This window comes from Martes martes (assembly GCF_963455335.1).
Source record: "Martes martes genome assembly, chromosome: 1".
Taxonomy (NCBI): domain Eukaryota; kingdom Metazoa; phylum Chordata; class Mammalia; order Carnivora; family Mustelidae; genus Martes; species Martes martes.
This window is the reverse complement of record NC_137888.1, coordinates 79,883,200-79,906,835: the sequence shown is the minus strand read 5'-3', so window position 1 is coordinate 79,906,835 and position 23,636 is coordinate 79,883,200. Positions and strand designations below refer to the sequence as shown.

At 40.0% G+C, this 23,636-nt stretch overlaps 1 protein-coding gene across 1 annotated transcript in view; it reads left to right on the top strand.

Moving 5' to 3' along the window:
* Positions 1-668: 668 nt before the first annotated feature.
* The window catches only part of PLCH1 (phospholipase C eta 1), a gene marked incomplete at its 5' end in the record, with an annotated part of 214,263 nt that continues 191,295 nt past the window's right edge, over positions 669-23,636 (top strand). The window contains one exon of the mRNA XM_080821571.1: positions 669-734. The remainder of the gene's footprint in view (positions 735-23,636) is intronic.

Genomic DNA, 23,636 nt, shown 5'->3' with positions numbered 1-23,636 from the left:
TGGGAAATTGAGACTGGGTTGTACTGGGCTGGTTTTAGATTTGTAATATTTTTGAGCTGGTTTATCCATGCAGAAACTGAAGTTTAGGAATGTCCACACTCACACAGCTGAGTTGGGACTTGAGCCTGGACATTGCCAGCAGACATCTGGTCTAGTGTTCTTAGTAGCAAACCGTGCTGTAAAAGCACACCTCAGCCTGGGCCTTCTTTGCTCCCTATGATTGATACTAGCGGGAAAGAGAAGCTTCAGAAAATGGATGTTGGACTCCGCTTTGGAATTCGGTCTTGGCTACAGGTACCACACAGGACCCTGGAGGGTTCTCTGGGTTTCCCTCTTCTTGAGTAACTGTGGCTTACCCTATTTGCAGTCTCTTTTCTCTGGCTGGTTCTTCTGTGCTTCACAAGAGACTTCTGCCCTTGTCCAGCCGTTCAGGTGCCAATGAACAATCAATTCCCACCGAAAGGCAGAAGGATCTAGTTTAGTGCTGGCATATGTAGGTTACTAATTAACTGATCTGAGGCAATCCTGGTTTCTTTTCATCTGCCTTCACTTCCTTGTTGCTAATCCATGAGAACCAAACATTCAAATTTAGCTTCCTACTTCCTTTTCCCTCCCTCTTCAGTTTCATTGAAGGTGCCTCTGGACTGGACAGTGGAACAGGTCTCCATGGGGTGTTAATGTTACCTCTGCAAAACTACCCTTGGCAGGAATCAGAATACTGGACCAGAAATTCAGTGAGTTGATTTGTCATGTAATTGTATGCAATTTTGTTCTCTAGATCATTTTTTAAAAAAAGATTTTATTTATTTATTTGAGAGGGAGCCCAAGCAGGGGGAGAAGCAGACTCCCTGCAGAGCAGGGATTCTGAGGTGGGGCTTGATCCAGATCAGGACCCGAGCCCAAGGCAGATGCTTAAGGGAGTGAGCCATGCAGGCACCACCCCCCCCCCTTTTTTTTTCTTCCTAACAACTTTTTCTTACCTTTGAGTGATATGGGAGATATTGAAAAGAAACGTATCTTTTTACTTTTTTTATTTTTTAAAGATGTTATTTATTTATTTGTCAGAGAGAGAGAAAGAACGAGAGCACACAGGCAGAGTGTCAGGCAGAGGCAGAGAGAGAAGCAGGCTCCCTGCAGAGCAAGGAGCCCAATGTGGGACTTGATCCCAGAACCCTGGGATCATGACCTGGGCCGAAGGCAGCAGCTTAACCAACTGAGCCACCCAGGCGTCCCGAAACTTATCTTTTTAAAAGAGATTTCTTTATAGAAAAGAGTAATATGTGTTCATATAAGGAGTTAAAATTATGTAAAGATCCCTTGATTTTTTTTAAAAGATTTTCTTTTATTTATTTGACAGAGACACAAGAGTTGATTCCACACAACCATTTGTATAAAAGAATAGGAAAGGAAAAGTTGAGGGAAAAAAAAGGTGGGGGAGGGTTTCCTTGTATGCATATAGAATATCTTTGGAAGAATATACAAGAAACTAATAATGTTGGTTGTTGGGAGACAGATATGAGGTTAACTATTATTGTATACCCTTTTGTGCCTTTTGAATTTTGAGACTTAAACTTAACTAAAAGTAAAAAAAAAAAAAAGGACACTTGGGTTTTAATAATAAAGAAATAAATAAGTAATCACACCTTGACTCCTAAGTTGTAGAAGTAGGAGACTGGGATGAAATTTTAAAGAAAAACAACTTTCTTACTATCTTTTTTTTTTTTTTTAATTCCAGTATAATTAGCATATAGTGCTGTATTAATTTCAGGTGTATAATATAGTGATTCAACAATTCTGTACATTACTCAGTGCTCATCCTGATAAGTGTACTCTAAATCGCCTTCATCTAATTCACTCATCCCCCCACCTACCTCCCTTCTGGTAACCACTAGTTTATTCTCTTTACTTAAGAGTCTGCTTTTTAGTTTGTCTTTTTTCCTTTTCTTTGTTTGTTTTGTTTCTTAAATTCTACATATGAGTGAAATCATATGGTATTTGTGTTTCTTTGACTTTTTGCACTTAGCATTATGCCCTAGATCCATCCTTGTTGGTGCAAATGGCAAGATTCATCCTTTTTTAATACGAGAGTAATATTCCATTGTGTATATAGATACCACATCTTCTTTATGGGTTGTTTCTATAATTTGGCTGGTGTAAATAATGCTGCAATAAACATAGCAGTGTGTATATATTTTCAAATTTGTGTTTTTGTCTTCTTTGTGTAAATCCCCAGTAGTGGAAGTACCGGATCGTATGGTAATTCTGTTTGTAATTTTTTGAGGAATCTCCATACTGTTTTCTACATTGGCTGCACTTGTTGCATTCCCACCAACAGTATACAAGAGTTTCTTTTTCTCTACATCCTTGCCAATGCTTGTCTTTCTTATGTTTTTGATTTTAGCCATTCTGACAGGTGTGGTGTGATACCTTGTGGTTTTGATTTGTATGCTTTCTTACCATCTTTTTAAATCTCACCGAAGTTTACATTTAGTATTTTTTTTTAAAAGATTTTATTTTATTTGACAGAGAAAGACAGCGAGAGGGAATAAAAGCAGGGGTTGTGGGAGAGGGAGAAGCAGGCTTCTGGCTGAGCAGGGAGCCCAATGCAGGACTCCATCCCAGGACCCCCAGATCATGACCTGAGCTGAAGGCAGATGCTTACCAACTGAACCACGCAGGCTCCCTAGTATTTTTTAAAAAAATATTTTATTTATTTATTTGACAGAGAGAGACAGCAAGAGAAGGAACACAAGCTGGGGGAGCAGGAGAGGGAGAAGCAGGCTTCCCACTCATCAGGAAGCCCATGTGGGGCTCGATCCAGGACCCTGGGATCATGACCTGAGCTGAAGGCAGACGTTTAATGACTGAGCCACCCAAGCACCCGCATTTAGTAATTTTTCAAAGTAGTTTTCCTTAAGCTCTTTTGGATTTCAATAACAGGGCTGAGGAAGTTGTTTTTTTGTTTTTTTTTTTTTTACTTTTATATTTCTTTCTTTCTGTAGTTTTCTTCCCTCTCATAAAACATCACCTATTGGCTGCGGCCAGATTCAGTGGGCCAGTGGGAATCAAACTTGTCCCATTCCTGAGCAACTAAACCTATCTTCTGCTCGCAGTGTGTTGATGGAGCAAAAGCTGGAAAGTACCCTCTACCCCTTACCCCATTGTTTTCTCTCATAGAGGAATCCCTGCAGTGTGATTATTATTATTATTTTTTCTTTTCCTGAGTAGTGTCTGAATGTGAATGTCAGAGAAATCATTTCTTCTCCGATTGAAAAAGAAAAAAAAAAAACTTGTGTACAAATGTTTTATTCTGAACCATAGCTTTTTTTTGTTTGTTTGTTTTAAATGGGTTGTAAATTGGAAGTATTTTTCTGTTTACTGGGTAAGTCATTAAAATACAGTCTTGGAAGAGAGTGAACACAAACTGTATACAAACTTCTTTTTCGCTTGTCAAAAGAGAAATGTGAAAACTACTATTTAGTGTCCAAGTTTCAGTCAAAAGCAAAAACTCAAGTCAAGACCAGTTCTCAAAACATTCTTAAATTTCTCCTCTCAATTTGGTGAAGTAAAAAATTATATATCTGCTTACAAAATTCTTCCCTTTCTTTCCTTTTTTTTTTTTTTTTTTTTAATTTAACTATTTTTCGGGGCACCTGGTGGCTCAGTTGTTAAAGCATCTGCCTTTGGCTCAGGTCATGATCCCAGGGTCCTGGGACTGAGCCCCACATCAGGCTCCCACTTGGTGAGAAGACTGCTTCTTCCTTCTCCCACTCCCCCTGCTTGTATTCCTTCTCTCATTGTCTCTCTCTGTCAAATAAATAAATAAAATCTTTAAAAAAGAAAAAAAAGTTAACTATTTTTCTTTTTCCTTTTTTCTCTTTTTTTTAGTAGGCACCACACCCAGTCCTGGAGCGTAGCACAGGGCTTGAACTCATCACCCCAAGATCAAGACCTGAACTGAGATCAAGACGCAGACACCCAACAGACTAAGTCATCCAGGCACCCCCCACAAAATTCTTCTTTTTTCTTTATAAAGATTTTATCTATTTATTTATGTTAGAGAGGGAAAAGGGGGTGGCAGAGAGAATCTGAAGCAGATTCTCCGCTGAGCCCAGAGGCCCTTGATCTCATGACCCCGAGATCATGATCCGAGCTGAAATCAAGAATCAGCTGCTCAACCAACTGGGCCACCCAGGTGCCCCCCTTTCCTCCCAAGTTGTCTTTGCTATGTTACTTTTTATTTATTAGACTGAGTAGATCATATGTTTTTATGCTTAACAATTTAAAAAACTTAAAATGGTATTTGGCGAAAATTCTCTCTCATTTCTGTCCCTTAGCCATCCAGCTGATTCTCTAATAGATCAACAGTATTACTCATTTCTTGTATATTTTTTTCAAAACGACACATATGTGTAATTATATATATATAAAACATAGAGTTGTCCCTCCTGTCTGCGGTTTCTGCAGCTTCAGTAACTGGAAACAGGAGATTCTGCTGTTGGTCAGAGGTGACTCACAGCTCAAGGCTTTGTCACATCACTCACCTCTCTTCGTCTCCTCACGTAGACATTTGTCCTCTCACATCATCACAAGAAGGTGAGTACAGGACAAGATATTTTCAGAGAGACTACGTGTCTTACATACATAACTTTCATTACAGTATATTCTCATAATTGTTACACTTTATTGTTGTTAGTTTCTTACTGTGCTTAATTTATATATTAAGCTTTATCATAGGTACATATTGGAGAAAAAACATTGTAGGTATAGAGTTCATAGTAGGTATATTCACCATTTCAGGCATCCACTGGGGGTGTTGGAACATCTTTTGTGTGGCTAAGGAGGGAACTACTCTATATGCAAATATATATGGATGCAATTTTTCCCTCCTTTTAAAAATAATAGTACACTAGTCACATAATTCTGCATTTTTTCTTGTAACAATGTAGTTTATCATTTTATATCAGCCTATAGATCTTCTTAATTCTTTATTGTTTAAAAGATTTTATTTATTTATTTGACAGAGAGAGCACAAGTAGGCAGAACAGCAGGCAGAGGGAGAGGGAGAAGCAGACTCTCCAGTGAGCAGGGAGTCCAAAGCGGGGCTCGACCCCAGGACCCTGGGATCATGACCTGAGCTGAAGGCAACTGCTTAACCGACTGAGCCACCCAGGCGCCCCTCTTAATTCTTTAAAAAAAAAAAAAATTCTTTAGAGCAGTTTTTAGTTCATAGCAAAATTGAGGGGAAGGTACAGAGATTTCTCACGTACTCCCTGTCCCCGCATGGGCACTCCCTCCCCCATTATCAGCATTCCCCACCAGTGTGGTACATTTGTTACAACTGATGAACCTATATTGACACATCATTATCACCTAAAGTTCATGGCTTACCTTACAATTCACTTTTGGTGTTGTAAATCTTAGGGGTTTGGACAAAGGGATAATGACATGTACCCATCATTATGGTTTTATACAGAATATTTTACTACTGTAAAAATCCTGTGCTCTGCCTACTCATCTCTTCCCCCACCCTTCCACTTCTGGCAACCACTGATCTGATTTTTTTCACTGTTTTATCTTTTTCAGAATGTCATATGGTTGAAATCCTATAAAATGTAGCCTTTTCAGATTGACATTTTTACTAAGTAATATGCATTTAAGGTTCCTCCACATTTTTTCATGGCTTGACAGCTCATTTCATGTTAGCACCAAATAATATTGCATTGTCTGAATGTACCACAGTTTATTTACGCATTTACCTGCTGAAGGACATCTTGGTTGCTTCCAGGTTTTGGCAGTTATGAATACAGCTGGCATTTATGAATACATACAAATACATGCAGATTTATATGTGCAGATTTTTCTGTGAACGTAACTTTTTGTTTTTTGTTTTTTTTTTTATTTTATTTGGAGAGAGAGAGAGAGAGAGAGTGCGTGTGCACACACACAAGCGGGAGGAGCTGCAGGCAGAGGGAGGAGCAGGCTCCCCACTGAGCAAGGAGCTAGATGCAGATGGCGGACTCCATCCCAGGACCCTGGGTTTATGACCTGAGCTGAAGGCAAATGCTTAACCCGCTGAGCCAACCAGGCATCTCTGTTCCACATCCTTGCCAGCATTTGGTGCTGTCAGTGTTCTGGATTTTGACCCCTCTAATAGTTATTTGGTGGTATCTCATCATTATTTTAATTTTCATTTCCTGGATGACATATGGGGATCATCTTTTCATATGCCTATTTGCCATCTGTATATCATCTTTGGCTGGGGCCCGTTACGATCTTTGGAGATCGTAATTTTTAATTGGAGTATTTTTAATTGGAGTATTTTCTTGTTGTGTTTTGAGTTTTTTGTGTATTATGGATAGCAATCCTTTTTCAGTGCCTTTTACAAATATTTTCTCCCAGTCTTGTGGTTTGTCTTCTCATTCTCTTTTTTTTTTTTTTTTAAAGATTTTATTTATTTATTTATTTGACAGAGAGAGATCACAAGTAGGCAGATAGGCAGGCAAAGAGAGAGAGAGGGAAGCAGGCTCCCTGCTGAGCAGAGAGCCCGATATGGGACTCGATCCCAGGACCCTGAGATCATGACCCGAGCCGAAGGCAGCGGCTTAACCCACTGAGCCACCCAGGCGCCCCTGTCTTCTCATTCTCTTATTACTGTGTTTCACAAAGCAGAAGTTTTTAATTTTAATGAAGTCCAGCTTATCAATTCATTCTTTCATGGTCAGTGCTTTTGCTGTTGTATCTAAAATGTCATTGCCACACTCAAGGTCATCTGAGTTTTCTCCTTGTTATCTTCTAGGAGTTTATAGTTTTGGATTTTGCATTCAGATCTGTGATTCATTTTGGGTTAATGTTTGTGAAGGATTTAAGGTCTGTGTCTGGGTTCATTTTTTTGGGATGTGGATGTCCAGTTGTTCCAGCACCATTTGTTGCAAAGACTGGTTTTGCTCCATGGCATTGCCTTTGTTCTTTGTCAAAAATCAGTTGATTCTGTTTTTTTTCCCTTTGGTGAGCTTTATACCCAATGTGGGGCTTGAATGCGTGACCCCAAGGTCAAGAGTCACATGCTCTACTGACTGAGCCATCCAGGTGCCCCAATCAGGTGATTCTATTTATGTAGGTCTATTGCTGCACTGTCTGTTCTTTTAATTGATCTATTTATTTGTTTATTTATTTTGCCAATACCAGGCAGTTTTTCTTAATTGTTGTAGCTTTAGAGTATGTCTTGAAGTTGAATAGTGTCAGTCTTCCAAATTTGTTCTTTTTCAATATTGTGTTGGATCTTCTGGGTTCTTTAATTTTTTTAATGGCTGCATATTTTCCACCAAATAGGTGTGCTGAAATTTTTAAAAAATATTTTATTATCTTTTTAAAAGATTTTATTTAATATTTATTTGAGAGAGAGACAGTGAGAGAGAGCATGAGAGGGGAGGAGGTCAGAGGGAGAAGCAGACTCCCGTGGAGCTGGGTCCCCAATGCGGGACTCGATCTCGGGAGTCCGGGATCATGACCTGAGCTAAAGGCTGTTGCATAACCAACTGAGCCACCCAGGCGCCCCTTTAATATTTTATTTTTAAGTAATCTCTATACCCAGTATGGGGCTTGAACTCACAGCCTTGAGGTAAAAAATCACATGCTCTATGGACTGAGCCAGCCAGGGACCTCTGGATGTACTAAACTTTAACCCAGATTAATGGTCAGTTAGGTTGCTTCTGATATTTTGAAAACAGTGTTGCAATGATTAACCTTCAATATATACCGTATTACACCTGTCTAAGTACAGCTTAGTATAATTCCACTTGGAAGTAGAATTGCTAGGTTAAAAGTATATACACTTGTAATTTTGATAAATATTGCCAAATTGGCCTCCATAGAATTTGTGTTTTTTACTCCTATCAGAAATGTATTACAGTAACAGTATCCCCACACTCTTATCAACACAGTTTGTCACCAAACTGTTGATTTTTGCTAATCTGATAGGTAAAAATTAGTATCTTGGTATAGATGAAACTTGCTTTTCTCTTACTTCTGGGTGAGCAGAGTGTCACAGCAAAAGGTGTCACTTCATTTTTTTCCAGTAGGGGTCAAAACATCAACTTTGAAAAAGAAACGAATAGCTTTTTTTATCACTGCTTGGTAGAACAGGGCCAGCACACTTAACTTTCTTAGATAATGTGCATTTAGTTGCGTTTTACACCTTACTTTCAAATCTCAACATTTATCTCTCTAGGACTAGGAGAGTTTTTCTTTTTTTCCTTTTTTTCAAGATGTTATTTATTTATTTGTCAGAGAGAGAGAGTGTGAGAGAGAGCACAGCAGGGGGAGCAGGGGGAGGAGCAGAGGGAAAGGGAGAAGCAGGCCTCTGAGCAAGAAGCCTGATGCGAGACTCCATCCCAAGACTCTGGGATCATGACCTGAGCTGAAGGCAGATGCTTAACCAACTGAGCCACCCAGGTGTCCCAAGAGTTATTCCTTGATACCTGAAAGCACCTCCTGGCATACATGCTGGCAGAATGGTATGAACATTGTTGGCTGTGGCCCTGCTTGGTTCTAGTCCTTGGAATCAAAGCTAACTTGAATTCTTTACTATCCTTTGTGGGGACATAGGTTCTTGTCTCCTAGCATCACTGAAGGAAAAGATGAAATGTTGGACATTCAGACTTCAGTGGATTCTGATGCTGTTTGCTTGGATACTCAGGAGATCCTTCTCTTCCTTGAATGGAGATGAGATTCTCATGGAATAATGGAAGATTCTGCGGGCAGCTGTGAACAAGACCCAGCCACTAGGATATTGTATCCCCACTCCAGTTCCCATGATTTTAAAGTGACCATAGTAGGTATTCCAAGGGGAGGAAACTATGCAAGAGAATAACTGAAAACATATAGGCCAGTGACAAATAACCAGGAGTTAGTTATGTTATCTTTAATCTTTTTTGTAGTGGTTTAAGAAAAAACCCACCAAAATCCACATGATAAATTTCACTTGAGGAATTTTATAATACTGTTTAGTTTTATTTCCCCATGTTTCTCAGTAATGTTTTCTATAACACTTTTCTTTAGAGGACAACTTCAGACAAGTTGGTTATTAGTTAGATTTAAAAAGAATGAAGAACTTGCAAGCTTGAAAAGATCAGTTAATGTGAAGTTCAGTGGATATATTTAACTTGTAGTAACTTCACTAGCCTCCTATTTTTTCCAGAGCTGCCATTTTTATTTTTAAAATATTTATTTACTCCAGTGCCTGGGTGGCTCACTGTTTGAGTGACTGACGTTTGATTTCATCTTTGCTTGTGATCTCAGGGTTGTGGGATTCTCTCTCTCTCTCCCACTCTCCCTCCCTGCTTATGCACACTCTCTCTCTAAAAGAAAATAAATAAAAAAATAAAATTTAAAAAAGATTTATTTATTTATTTATAACATTGACCTTTTATTATTTTTTTAAGATTTTATTTATTTGTCAGAGAGAGAGAGAGAAAGCGCACAAGCAGGCAGAGTCGAAGAGAGAAGCAGCCTCCATCCCAGGACCCTGGAATCATGACCTGAGCCAAAGGCAGCAGCTTAACTGACTGAGTCACCCAGGTGTCCCAGATTTATTTATTTTAGATAGAGAGAGAGGATGCACACATGCATGTACATGAGTGGGGGAGGAATAGAGGGAGAAGGAGAAAATCCCAAGCAGAGCCCCTTTCCTCAGCTGAGTGCGGATTCGATCATTGGCATTTGTGCCCATGACCCTGAGGTTGACTTGAACCTAAATCAAGAGTCCTGGTGCTTAACCGACTGAGCCACCTCCCCATCCCACCAGAGGTTCTTTTTTTAAAAAAAAAAAAGATTTTATTTTATTTATTTGACAGACAGAGATCACAAGTAGGCAGAGAGGCAGGCAGAGAGAGAGGAGGAAGCAGACTCCCTGCTGAGCAGAGAGCCTGATGCGGGGCTCGATCCCAGGACCCTGGGATCATGACCTGAGCCGAAAGCAGAGGCTTTAACCCACTGAGCCACCCAGGCGCCCCTCACCAGAGGTTCTTAAGAATTAATATTTCAGCCCATGAAAAACAAAGCTGATTTTCCACAACTTAAAAATATTTGACTAGATTTTTTTATGATCTCTTGAACTTGATGGTTCTTATGACCAACTCAGGTTTAATATCCTATCTCCTTTTGTAATATTGCTTTGAGGACTTTTTATATTTCTTTTTATAATTTCTGATCTTGGGATCCCCGGATAGCTCAGTCATTAAGTGTCTGCCTTTGGCTCAGGTCATGATCCCAGGGTCCTGGAATGGAGCCCTGAGTTGGGCTCTCCGTTGAGCGGGGAGCTTGCTTCTCCCTCTCTCTGCCTGCTGCTCTACCTGCTGTGTTTGCTATCTCTGTCAAATAAATACGTAAGATCTTTGGGGTGCCTGGGTGGCTCAGTGGGTTAAAGCCTCTGCCTTCAGCTCAGGTCGTGATCCCAGGGTCCTGGGATCGAGCCCCGCATGGGGTTCTCTGCTCAGCAGGGAGCCTGCTTCCTCCTCTCTCTCTCTGCCTGCCTCTCTGCCTACTTGTAATCTCTGTCTGTCAAATAAATAAATAAAATCTTAAAAAAAATACATAAGATCTTTAAAAAAAAAAAAAAAGATGGAAATTTGCCAGCCCTGACCTGAGCATAGGGAGGTAGAGAGCGTTGAAAATAGGAAAGCCTGCCTTTTGTTAGTGACTCTGTGGTACCAAGTAGTGCGTGATCTCTCTATCTTTCTGTCTTTCCCTCTCTTACGTTATTTATTGAGAAGTAAAATTGTATGGATCTTAAGAGTGCAATCTTCGGGGGAAAAAAAGTGTAATCTTTGGAGTTAGACTTTTTTGAGTTTAAAATCCCAGTGTTGTCACTTGATAGCTGTGGGCCTTAGGTAATTACTTAATATCCCTGTGGTTCTGTAAAATGGACCCTTAGGATCATTATAAGAATTAAATAAAATAATACAAATATTTACCACAATACCTGGCACATACTAAGTGCTAAAATACCAGCAGTTATTACAAAGTGACAGGCACTGAACTGGTTCATTTTTGGGCTAGATCTTCCTGATTTGGCTGTCAGACTCCAAGGCTCTGTGCCTTTAAATGTGAATTCCCAGGGTTGAGTTCTGTTTCTAGCAACATAGTTTACCAGCACTCTGGCTGAAATAATTTAAAGATGCTGGATACAATAGAATATTAAATGCAATGAACCAGTGTGAAAGTAATGAATAATCAGGCCAAAAGCTAAGTGAGAAGGGATCTGTTGCAATGAAGTCGGCTTTTTCCTTGAGGGCATTTGCCAAACCAGTTTAACTTGTACTTCTTTTTTTCATGGTCTTGAGGACAAAAGGGATAAGAGACTAGGTAAGACATCTGAGTGGGACCCTTTGGTTATAAAGCTGGGACTTCAGAAGGCTTCTCCCTCAATATAAGGGTGAAGTAGAATGAAAAATCAAAACTCCTCTCTCCTAAAAACTGTTTAAGACTGTAAGAAAAGTCACCTCTCAAAAACTGTTGTTCTGAACAAATGCTTGTTATTTGGTCCCAAGAATTTGTGAACCTAAACTAGCTCCAATACAGATGTGTATGTAGAATACAATAACTAGATGGTCAGAAAAACTTCAAGATGAAAATTTATTTAAAGTAGTTCCTAGGGCGCCTGGGTGGCTCATTCGTTAAGCATCTGCCTTCGGCTCAGGTCATGTTCCCTGGGTCGTGGGATCAAGCCCCGCATTGGGCTCCCTGCTCAGGGGGGAGCCTGCTTCTCCCTCTCCCATTCCCCCTCCCCCTGCTTGTGTTTCCTCTCTCTGTCTCCCTCTCTGTCAAATAAATAAATAAAAAAACCTTTAAAAAATTAAAAAAAAAAAAAAAGGAATTCCTACAGGCCTACTGGCTGGCTCAGTCGGTAGAGTGTGAGACTCTTAATCTCAGGGCTGTGAGTTCAAGCCCCATGTTGGGCATGGAGCCTTCTTGAAAAAAAAAATTCCTACATTGCAAGTGTCCCTGGTACTGTGCAAAAGCCAATTTCCACCTTTCTTTTGGAGGAATCTATTTTTGTCCTACACGTCAGAGAATCCCCATCAGTACAATTTGAACAAAAATAAGCATTTCATAGTTAAAAAAAAAAAGACTGAAAACAAGATGTGAGCTGAAAAATAAGAAACTGTAAAGATGAACCAACCTATTTGGAAACCATGGAGAGCTTGAAAAAATAAAGACAGAATCACTGAAAACCAGAACTCAGTGAATAGGTTTAACAACAGGTTAGTCCAAGCCAAATAGGGAAATAGTTAATGGAATGATCCATCTGAAGAAAATTTCCAGTGGCAACACAGAGAAGCAAAGTGATGAAAAACCCGAAAGAAAGGTTAATCAATGTGGAAGTTGGATAATTCAGATACCACGTATGTTTATAGTTTCAGAAAGAGAAGAGAGAAAATGAGAGGAGGCAACATTTAAAAGATAATGCCCAGGACTTTTCAAGGACCAAGAAAAACCTTAACTGCCCATAATTCATGAGGTCACATGGATCCCAGTCATGAGTAAAAAGACTTCCACACATAGATAAAATATAATTAAATGATAGAACACAGAAAATAGAGAAGATCTTAAGGTCAGAAGGGAGAGGCAGTTTATCTTTAGAGACATGATAAGGGGCGCCTGGGTGGCTCAGTCCCTGACACATATCCTTCAGCTCACGTCATGATCCCAGGGTCCTGGGATGGAGCCCCACATCGGGCTCTCTGCTCAGCGGGAAGCCCGCTTCTCCCTTTCCTTCTGCTGCTCACCCTCCTTATGCTCTCTCTCTCTCTCTTTCAGATAAATAAAATATTAAAAAAAAAAGACATGATAAATTATCCTGATAATGCAAAAACAGAAGATAGAAGAGAATAAAATATTATCTTTCTTGTACTGACAAGAATTAACTGTTTAGAATTTTATTTCCATTAAAAATGTCTTTAAAAAATGAGAGCAGAGACTTTGCAGACTTCACAAAAACCTAGATTTTGTTGTGCAGATTATCACTAAAAGGGTACACTTCAGGCAGAGGAAAATTATTTCCAGATGGATGGCCTCAGAAACAAAAAGTAATGAAGAGCAAAAAAAAGGGAAAAATTTATAAGTTAAAGCACATACTCATTAGATAAAATAATAATAATGTCCTCAGTGGGAACTAGATAAAACAAATGAGGGTGCCTGGGTGGCTCAGTCATTGTCCTGATCCCGGCATCCTGGGATCCAGCCCCACATTTCCCCCCTGGTCGGCCGGAAGCCTGTTTCTCCCTTTACCATTCCGCCTGCTTGTGTTCTCTTTCTCTCTGTCAAATAAATAAACAAAAAGAAAATGATAAAAGTTGGGGAAGTAAAAGGAGTTAATATCTTATAAAGTTCCTGCATAGTTTGGGAGGAAGTCAAAGATACTGGTTAAATGTAGATTTTGGTTAGTGAAGTGTGTATGTTAACATTTCTGAAGCAACCACTAAAAATGACGGAACAACTTTCTAGCTAATGGGGAAGATTGAAATGAGAAAAATAAATCTTGAAGTCAAAAAAGCTGAGAAAAGAAACAGAATAAGACAAATAGCAAGTACAAAACAAGATATAGAAATAAATAACGAATGTTATCAGTAATGATAAACTGAAGGAACCAAAGATTTTTACACTGGATGAAAAATGAATTCAGCTCTTTGCTGTTTATAAAAGACATGTCTGAAACATAAGGATACAGAGAAGTTAAAAGTAAAAGAATAGAGAACAATAAATGGATGATTAAAAACCAGAGGAAAGCCTGCTGTATTGACATTGGGTAAGATAGACTTTAGATTAAAAACCAAAAGAAAGGGGCACCTGGGTGGATCAATTGGTTAAGCAACTGCCTTCAGCTCAGGTCATGATCCCGGAATACCAGGATCGAGTCCTGCATCGGGCTCCCAGCTCCACGGGGAGTCTGCTTCTCCTCTCTCATGCTCTCTTTCACTGTCTCTCTCTCAAATAAATAAAATCTAAAAAGAAACAAACAAAAAAACCCCAAAGAAAGTCTGCAGTATTGACATTGGGCAAAATAGACTTTAAATGCTGAAAAAACATTTTTAGAAAAAAAAATGGTTATAATGGTTAAAAGTTTCAACTCATCAGAATGATGAACTTTTTAACAAAATTTATTTTAATCTATATAGTTAGCATAAGGTGTTAAGTTAGTTTCAGGTGTACAATCTAAGCAATTCCATATATTAGTGTTGTCGTGGTAAGTGTACCCTGAATCCCCATCACCTATTTCACCCATCCCCACCCACCTCCCCTCTGGTAGCCATCACTTTGTTCTCTAGAGTTGAGTCTGTTTCTTGGTTTGTCTTGGTTTCTCTCTTTTTTTCCCCTTTGTTTGTTTTGTTTCTTAAATTCCACATATCATATGAGTGAAATTATATATGTCTTTCTCTGACTGACTGACTCTCTTGAGCACAGAATGATGAACTGAATCGCTCAATATAATATATAAGACCATAATGAGAAACGTATACATTTGACCCTTGAATAACATAGGTTTCAACCACACAGGTCGATTATACATGGATTTTTTTCAATAAGTGCAATATTGTAAATATATTTTTTCCTATGATTTTATTAACACTTTGTTTTCTCTAGCTTACTTTATTATAAGAATACAGTATGTAATACATATAACGTGAAATATGTATTTTTTTAATGATTTTATTTATTTATTTCACAGAGATCACAAGTAGGCAGAGAGGCAGGCGTGGGGAAGCAGGCTCCCCGCGGAGCAGAGAGCCCGATGCCGGGCTCAATCCCAGGACTCTGGGATCATGACCTGAACCGAAGGCAGAGGCTTTAACCCACTGAGCCACTCAGGCGCCCCAACATGAAATATGTATTAATCGCCTCTTTATATTATGCATAAGGCTACTGGTCAGCAGCAGGCTGTTAGTTTTTGGGGGAGTCAAAGGTTATATGTGGATTTTCAACTGTGTTCGATGTTGACATCCCTGTCCCCACATTATTGAGGGGCCAACTGTGTTACTAGTGAGATTTTAATCTATTTCCTCAGTACTTGATAAAGTGGGGGAAGAGATCTGTGATCATATAGAAGATTTAAGCAGTAGAGTTTGAATAAGTTTGAGGTGATAGGCATGAAAATCACTATCTCAGAACTGCAGACTATGCATTTTTTCCAAATACACTTAGAACATTTATAAAAAAACATTCAAACTTTGTTACCAGGCAAGTCTTACAATTGTTTAAATTGTACAATTACAATTTTTTAAAGATTTAATTTATTTACTTGCCAGAGAGAGAGAGAGTACAAGCAGAGGGAGCCCCAGGGAGAGGGAGAAGCAGATTCCCACTGAGCAGAGAGCCCCATGTGGGGCTCAATCCCAGGACCCAGGGATCATGACCTGGGCTGAAGGCAGACACTTAACCTGCTGAGCCATCCAGGCACCCTGAAGTCTTAGCAATTACTAAATAATTGTGTCATACAGACCATATCTGTGACCCACAATGCAATTAAGCTAGAAACTGATTAAAAATATAACTATGAATAATCATAGAAATGCTTCAAAATGACCTTTTCATCAAAGAAGAAATCTTCATGGAAATGAAAGTATTTTTAACTAGAAGATAAGAAAAATATTATGGGTCAAAATTCGGGGTTGGGAAAAGCAGCTAAAGCATGTATAAGTGCTTATATTAGAAAAGAAAACCTGAAAATTAGCTAAATGTTAGAAGTTCTGAAGTTAGAAGATTCAAAAAGGGTGCAAAAGAGATTCAAAGAAAATAGAAAAGACTAGTAGTAATACTTTCCATGTTATTTATTACAGAGGACCAATAATGACAAATTTTGGCTCTTCATAAGAGCTAGTAATGTTGTTGATAAACATATGGTGAGAGTGACTTAAATAGAAGAGAACAGTACAAATAATATTAGGAATGGAAAAACAGATGTTTTAGATACTAAAAAGACTGTATTGTGAATTAATTTATGCCAAAACATTTGAAAGCTTAGAAAAAATTAATGAATTACTAGGTAAATATAAACTTACCAAAACTAAATTTGAAAAGATAGGAAGGCTTAATAATCCTAGAAATTTTAAATAAAATAAACCAGTTGAAAAAACAAACAAACCAGTAGCCAAATATTTCTTTGTAAAGGAAGGTCTAGACTGAGGTTTGTTTTTTTGTTTTTGTTTTTGTTTTAGATTTTTCTTTATTTGATAGACAGGAAACACAAGCAAGGGGATTTTGGGAGGGAGAAGCAGGCTTCCCGCAGAGTAGGGCGCCCCATGGGGGGCTTGATCCCAGGACCCCTGAGCTGAAGCCAGACACTTAACAACTGAACCACCCAGGTGCCCCCTGAGATGGGTTTATGAGCAAGTCCTATCAAACATTCAAGAAAATTCAAACTCGTATAAATTCTTCTAGGGATTAGAAATCCATGTTATAAAGCTGTAATAACCTCAATACAAAAGTGTCGAGAACAATATGAGAAATGGAAATTGTAGGCCAAAGTTAGGAACATACATGTAAAAATCATAAAACAGGAGCAAGCTAAATCGTCAATGTATTAAAAAGACAATACATCGTGAACAAATTGGATTCATCCTGGAATCCCAGGGTTGGTTTAACATTAGAAAATTTACCAGATTTTGGTAAATTTACAACACATTAATGCTGAAAGATCTTATCACATGCAGAGAAAGTGTGTTAAAATGTTTAATGTTATGTAAAAAACTGTTCAAGAAATTGAAATAGAAGGGAACTTTCTTAATATGGTAAAGAATATTTATAAATAATCTACAACAAACATCACTGTTAATGGTGAAACATTGATTTTTTTTTTTTAAGATTTTATTTATTTATTTGGTGGGGGTTGCAGGAAGAGGGACAAGCAAACTTGGCTCTGAGCACAAAGCCCAACTTGGGGCTTGATCTCATGACCCTGAGATCATGACCTGAGCCAAAATCAAGAGTTGGAGAACTGAATGACCATTCAGGCACCCCAGGATCCAATATTCTGTGCAATATTGTTTTTCATAGTTGGGTTTTTTTTTTAAGATTTAAAAAAAAATTATTTATTTTGACAGACAGAGATCACAAGTAGGCAGAGAGGCAGGTGGAGAGAGAGGTGGAAGCAGGCTCCCTGCTGAGCAGAGAGCCCTATGCGGGGCTCGATCCCAGGACCCTGAGATCATGACCTGAGCCAAAGGCAGAGGCTTAACCCACTGAACCACCCAGGAGCCCAATAGTCGGTGTTTTATATCCTGTTTTTTTCATATAGGATTATATCATGAACATTTTTCTACACTCATTTACAAAACCTTTGCAAACACGATTGTTAACTACCTACATGACTGGCAAAGCTAACCCAATAGTTGAATATTTAGAGTTCTGATTTTTTTGTATTATAAGAAATGATGCAGTGAACATTTCTATGTATACATTTTGGACTGTATCTTTAATTACTTTTTTAATGGTATATTTCCAGAAGATGATCGCTAAACCAAAAGGTAGGGACTCTGTCAAGTGCTGGATACATATTATATTTTAAACTAGTCTTTTCAAAGGAAGTATCCATGTTCTTTGGAGGGTGGACTGTATCCCATTGCTCAACTAGCTCAGAGCATATTCAGCTCCTGATTGCTGTAAAGAAATAAAAACACCAGGAACTTAGGATTTAGTGGTGTCCCCTTTGAGCTTTAAAAAAATGAACAAAGTACCTTTTTATTTCTTGCCCTTTGTGGACATAGCTGGGAGGGGGCTCGCTTGGAATTAGGCTGTTTGCAGAGCCCTTTAACAATTAGTTTGGCAGTGCTTGGAAACCTGTGGGAAGGCAGAGAGGGAGCTTGTGACAAGGGGGTGAGGGGTTGGATATAGGACAGTGACCTGCCAGCAGAGAAGTGGAATGGGACCCCTCTGACCAGGGCCCCCCACGGCTCACCTAGGCAGTGTTCTGAACTGCATGATAAGCTGGCAGTTTGGGTCTGGTCCAAAGGAAGAGGAACTGGGGCCCTTGGTACCCTGTCCCTGCGCTGTGTAATTCTCTTGAAATTAGTGGAGAAATTCTAGAGGAGCTGCTTTCTTTGAAATTTAGCTTTTAACTGGGTTTGGTTTGAATTCTCAACTTCTAGGGATACCTGGGTATGGAAATTCCCAAATGTGTTTTTAAAAGCCATGAGGTGCAGGACGCAGTTTTGGGAACTTTTCCTGTATGCCTTCCTGTCTTTTTTAAAAATTTATTTATTTTACAGGGGAAGGGGCAGAGGGAGGGAGAGAATCTCTTAAGCAGACTCCCCACTGAACTCAGAGCTCCATGAGGGCCTCGATCTCACGATCCTGAGATCATGACCTGAGCTGAAATCAAGAGTCGGACACTTAACCAACTGAGCCACCGAGGCGCCCCTATGCCTTCCTGTTTCTAAGCACTTATTATTTTATGAACATTACTGTCAGAGCCTATTAATTATGTCTTTTATCTCGCAGCAAGGCTTAAAGAAAGGGAAATCAGTACTTCTCCATATAAGTTAAATGCTACACTGCTAATGGGAATTAGCTGTGCTTTCTCAGGGCTATTTTAATTCATAATTAAAGGCAGAGGGGGGGGCGCCTGGGTAGCTCAGTTGTTAAGCATCTGCCCTTGGCTCAGGTCATGATCCCAGGGTCCTGAATGGAGCCCCACATTGGGCTCCCTGCTCAGCAGGAAGCCTGCTTCTCCCTCTCTCACTCCCCCTGCTTGTGTTCCCTCTCTTGCTGTGTGTCTCTCTGTCAAATAAATAAATCTAAAAAAAAAAAAAAAAAAAAGACATGGGGATTGGGATATTGGGGAGGGGTTGGCCATAATCTTAGTAATAGAGTGTGGGATATTAAAGGTCAGAAGCTCTGAGAGAGCATCTCATTCACCGCCACCCCTTTTTCGTTACACAGATGAGGCAGCTGAAGTACAGGGGTGTGAAGAGATTTACCTGACAATTTAGAGGTAGGATTGGTTTGCACCTCGAGCCTCTTAACTTCCAATCAGGCATTTTTCCATTGCCCTTTGATGCTTTACTACATCCTGTGAACTAGTTATTTCTTTTCCAATAGCAGGGTGAGTTCATACATTATGTTTTTTCCCTTTTTTTAAAAAATATTTTTATTTATTTATTTGACAGAGATCACAAGTAGGCAGCGAGGCAGGCAGAGAGAGAGGGGGAAGCAGGCTCCCTGCTGAGCAGAGAGCCTGATGTGGGGCTCGATCCCAGGACCCTGAGACCCTGACCTGAGCCGAAGGCAGAGGCTTAACCCACTGAGCCACCCAGGTGCCCCCATACATTATGTTTTAATTTCAGACTATAGCCTTCCCCTAGCAATTTGGAGAATACACCGATCTCTCAGACAGTTTTCACAATGCTGGCTGGCCAGCAAATTTGGCCTTTGTGTTTCCGAACTTGGTCCAAGTAGCTCACTCAAATTTCATTGCAAAGAAACCTCCCATCATTTGATAATCAGAGGACTGACACTTTACTCTGATCCCTTGCAATCTGTCTACTTCAAAGGCTCCCGGCTGGAGGAACAGGGTATGCAGGGTTTTGAAGTCACATTTAAGCTTCTCCTCCTCCCTCCTCTTCTTCATTGATAGGCCCCTAGTGGAGTTGAATTGAGGGTTGGGGTGGGAAGAATAAGTCTTGCCTATCACGAGTACCACAGCTCTAGGCTCCTTCCATAGGGAAGCAGAGTGTCAGGGAAGGAACTCTGCTGGACAGAGTATAGCGTTGGACTGGACACAGTGGATTTGGAGTCTGAAGACATGGGTTTGCAACCTGTTGTGTCCTGTTAACCTCTTTGAACTCGTGCTTAGTAATCAGTGGCTTCGGGTGCCTGGGTGGCTTGGTTGTTGGGTGTCTGCCTTCAGCTCGGGTCATGATCCCGGGGTCCTGAGATCGAGCCCTGCGTTGGGCTCCCTGCTTGGCGGGAGGCCTGCTTCTCCCTCTCCTACTCCTTCTGCTTGTGTTCTCTCTCTTGCTCTGTCTCTGTCAAGTAAATAAATGGAATCTTAAAAAAAAAAAAAAATCAATGACTTGTAGGGCTATTGTGTCAGGTTTTTATTTTATTTTGTTATTATTTTAAAAGTGTTTTATTTATTTTAGGGAGAGACTGCACATGCACAGGGGTGGGGGGCAGGGTGTGAGTGGGGGTGGAGAGGGAAGAAGAGGTAGAATGTCAAGTGAGTTCTACAATGAGTGCAGAGCCCGCCAGGGGGCTCCATCTCAGGACCTGAGATCACGACCCAAGCTGAAACCAAGAGTTGGAGGGTTAGCCAACCGACTGAGCCACCCAGGCACCCCAATAGATGTCAGTTTTTTTTAAAAGGCAAGATATAAATGGAAATATTGTACAAACCATAGTGATTTGCAAAATATATATTGAGAGAATGGGAGGAATGAGCGTGGGAGTGGCAGTTTTTATGGAAGGAGGGGTGCCAAGGAGAATGGGCTGTGGTGGTAGCAGTTGGGGTAGGTCAAGAGGGAGAAGTAGTGGTCAGCATATCAGTGTATCATGGACAAATCCCTCTACTTAAGGGAGAAAAAAAAACCCAACAATATGGATGGATCTAGAGAGTGAAATGCTGAGAGATAGAAGCCAGTCAGAGAAAGACAAATGATTTCATTCACATGTGGAATTTAAGAAACAAAAGATCAAAGAATAAAAGAGACAAACAAAAAACACTCTTAACTGTAGAGAACAAACGCGGTTACCGGAGGGGAGGCGGGTGGGGGCGGTGGTGAAGAAGGTGATGCGGGTTATCCCGATGAGCACTGAGTAATATGCGGAACTGTTGAGTCGCTATATTGTACACCCGTAACTAATGTTAACTCTACTGGAATTAAACAATTTAAAAATTCTATATGTATGTTTTTGTGTGTATATACATTTATGTTACATATACATATATATGTATATACATAATATAAATATATATAATGTTCCCTTCATCCTGCAAAGTTCTTTTAAGGATTTTCCTATTTCTTTTGATTCCTTTGGCACAGTGTTAAAACGGATTTCCATTTATGAATTTGAATAGTTGTTTTTAAAAATATTTATTTATTTGACACAGAGAGAGAGAGAGAGAGAGAGCACTCAAGCTGGGGGAGTGACAGGCAGAGGGAGAGGGAAAAGCAGACTCCCCACCGAGCAGGGAGCCCCATGCGGGGCTTGATTCCAGAATCCAGGGATCATGACCTGAACTATAGGCGGATCTTAATGACTGAGCCACCTGGGCGCCCTGAATAGTTATCCTTTACTAAGCCATTCAAATGACTTGAATAGATTTGCAGTGTTTCATAAAACTCATGTTAAAGCGGTGATAGAGATTTGCCGCACATTTAAAAACCACTAGGGGAATTCTGAAGCTAAAGAGAAAGTTTCAGGTTTTGCTCTGCTTCCTACACCTTCAAGGGGCATGAGGAAGACTTTGCTACCAGAACAAAGGACTGGAATGCAGTAATCTCTAAGGAAATCTCCAGAAAATACAGAATTATATACTGAAACTCAGGACTAGTTAAAAACACTTGCCCCCTGTCCCCCACGAGTCAGTTGTTAGAGAGGAAGCTAGAACAGAGTGCTTGTGACTGCCAGGCGGCTTCTCTTTCTGTTTTGCTCTGCTGACACATCTCACCAGTCAAGACTTTGGTTGCAAGTGATAGAAAGCTCAACGTGATGTGGCTTAAACAACACTAAATGAAAAAGGGGATGTACTGTCTCATTTAACTAAAAAGGGCAGGGATAGGTGTAGCTTCAGGTGTGACTTAAATGATACCCACAGGACTTCCTTTCTTTCCATTCTTCTGGGATGGATCCAGTCTCACACAGATCCTCAAACAGATCCCTTGTTTTGTTTTGTTTTTAAAGATTTTATTTATTTATTTGACAGAGAAAGAGAGATCACAAGTAGGCAGAGAGGCAGGCAGGGGGCGGGTGGGGGGGGAAGGAGGCTCCCCGCTGAGCAGAGAGCGGGATGCAGAATGCAGGATGCGGGGCTAGATCCCAGGACCCTGAGATCATGACCTGAGCAGAAGGCAGAGGCTTAACCCACTGAGCCACCTAGGCACCCCAGATCCTCCTCTTGTAGTGACAGGATGGGTGCCTGGAACTTTAGGTTTCGAGACCTCAAAACTTCAAGTCCAGCAGAAAACTGTTTTTCCAATAGTTCAGACAGAACCCTATGCCTGGTGCTCAGGGGTCTGAAAAGGCTGTGGCCGTAGGGATGCTGTTCTTTGATTTGGCGGGTCTAAGCCACACACCCACCTGAGTTGGGTTGGGCCAGACACCAGCTACACCTTTGCACGTAAAGGAGCTTCCTAGAGGAGAGCCAGAGCAAGGGGTGTGGGAACAACAGCTCACGGGATGCCTGCAACTGTATGGCTTTTTCTTAGGGGACTTAAGAAGTCCTGTTTAAAGGACTTGTTAAAGTCCTGCTTGTTTAAGTCCCCTGCTTAAACAAGCAGTTGTTTGTGTAAAGGATTTCTTTTTCCTCTGTAGAGTGCTAAAAACATTTTTAAACATCTTTGCTTGTTACTGAAAATACTTCCTGCCTTTCTTAAAGGTGTCATCCAGAATTTCCCTTTTCGTAGGTGGTCCTATCCTACACTTACAGCTTTCTAAGCATCGTATAGTTTGACATTGGTCATTTTAGTCAAGAACCTATAGATAAAATGGCAAAAATAAACAAATGTGGAATGATTATAAAGGTGACTTATCATAAAACAAACTTAGGAGCTTGTAAACTTTTGCATATTTATAGTTCATCTGACAGGTGACTCCCCTCTGTGTGCTTACCTGGCTTCTTTCATTTCTTATGGCTGCCTTATTTCTTATGGAGGTTTTTTTTTTTTTTTTAAGATTTTATTTATTAATTTGACAGAGACAGCACAAGCAGGAGGAGGGCCAGAGGGAGAAGCAGGCTCTCCACTGAGCAGGGAGCCCGGTGGTGGGCTCTATCCCAGGATCCTGGAATCATGACCTGAGCTGAAGACAGATGCTTAACCGACTGAGCCAGCCAGGCACCCCTCTTACTGACTTTTTGGAGTGTGGAGTATTTGAGTAGAGTTGATTACAATTTCCTTTTCAAATTACATTTATTTTATAGAAATATGTTGATATGGTGAGAGTATCACAATATATTAGTAAGTTACTAAATTTAAAAAGTAGATTGCAAAATAGTAGGACCTGATTTGTGTTTAAAAAAAATAGGCCACAGCGTACATGGCAGTTGTCTCTGGGTGGTAAGTGGCATCACAATGTATGTTTTGTGAGCTTTCTTGTGTGTTTCAAGCTCTAAAAATGGGTAAAAATAAATTGTTAAAAGATACATGCAGTTATATAGCATTTCCTGTAACTTTACCATCCACTAAAAAAAAAAAAAAATTCTTATTAATCTTTTCTGGAGGCAGAATTTGAAGGCAGTTTTAGTAACAACCAGTTACTTCCCGGTCTTATGTTTCTTAGTTACTGTAAGTTCTTAATTTTGTGAATCGTTGCTGGATTAGGCATCTGTTCTGTGAAGAGTTCTAAATGTAACATGTATGTTCCATGGACCTCTTAGGAGGTGGAGTAAGTCCCAAAGGGAGGTTGAGTCAGTTTTCAAA